A 1,580-nucleotide genomic window follows, 5' to 3' on the forward strand; every position below is an offset into this window, starting at 1 on the left:
GAAGATGGGACACTTGTGGGCCAGAGCCTGGCAACAGAAAAGGCACTGATTAAAAAAAAAAATATATATATATATATATATGTTTATTTATTTTACAAAATATATACCAGCACCAGAGGCAGAAACTAAAATAAGAAAAATGATAATTGTTTTCCAAAAGTATCTGAAATTTGAAGTATGCAGGAATAGACGTAAGATAACATATGTACAAGATCTCCATGGGAAAAAATTATCAAATATTATCAAATGATTAAAGGGGATCTAAATAAATAGATAGATTAAATTTACTAATTGAAATAGTCAATATTATGAAGATGTCAATTCCTCCCAAAGTGATCCAGAGATTTAATGTAGTCCCAAATAAATTTCTAAAGATTTTTCCTTGACATTTGACAAACTAATTCTAAAATGTATATTGATATACAAAAGACCTAGAAAAGCAAAATCTTTGAAAAATAACAAGATGGGAGGACTTGCCATATTAGATATCAAAACTTGTAATAGAGCTAGAGTAATTAAGAACAAAAATAGAGTTCAGAAACTCTATTTTGTCCCACATGATTTAATGACAAACGTGGCACTACTGATCAGTGAAGACAGGGTGGTCTTTTTAATGACTGGTGGTTATATGAATGCTTACTAGGTAATTATACTCTGGAGTGTACACATATGTATAACATTAAAATAAAGCATTTATTGAATGCATGAATACTAGTGACTGTAGCTTAGTAGCTAGTAGCTCAGTCATGTCCCACTCTTTGCGACCCTTTGCCTCTCAGGCTCCTCTGTCCATGGGATTTTCCAGGCAAGAGTGCTGGAGTGGATTACCATTTCCTTCTCCAGGGGATCCTCCCGACCCAGGAATTGAACACGGGTCTCCCACATTGCAGGCAGACGATTTACCGTCTAAGCCACCATAGTGCTTTTTTTTTTTTTTTTTTAACTGTATTATGTATCACACACAGTTTAACAGCTGCTTTACATGAATTAGCCTCCAATGCGGGAGACCTGGGTTTGATCCCTGGGTGGGGAAGATCCCCTGGAGAAGGAAATGGTAACCCACTCCAGGATTCTTGCCTGGAGAATCCCATGGACGGAGAAGCCTGGTAGGCTACAGTCCACAGGGTCGCAAAGAGTTGGACACGACTGAGCGACTTCACCTTCACCTTACATGAATAATTCTCCTTTAATCCTAGGAAACAGGTACTATGAATAGTCCCATTTCACAGATGAGGAAACTAAGACAAAGGAAGCTATGTAACCTCCCCACTGTTGCACATTTAGCAGGCTGTGGAACTGAGACTCAAACCTAGTTGCTTTGTGCGAAAGCCCCTGCCTTAATTAACTTGTACACTTTTACAATCTAGAAGATGAATGCCTTAAAAGGAATGAGTCAAGAAGCCTCTCTCTCTCTCTCTCCCCCGTCTCCTTCTCTCTCGCGTGCTCAGTACCATCCCTTGGCCACTTGGAAGAACGCACTGGGCTGTAGGCAAAACAAAACAGAACGGAACCTACAACTCCCAGCAGCCATTGCGCGCTCAAGCGTGCACGCGCTCATTCACACCAGTACGACAGGCACC

Source organism: Bos mutus, chromosome X (assembly GCF_027580195.1).
Source record: "Bos mutus isolate GX-2022 chromosome X, NWIPB_WYAK_1.1, whole genome shotgun sequence".
Classification (NCBI taxonomy): Eukaryota; Metazoa; Chordata; class Mammalia; order Artiodactyla; family Bovidae; genus Bos; species Bos mutus.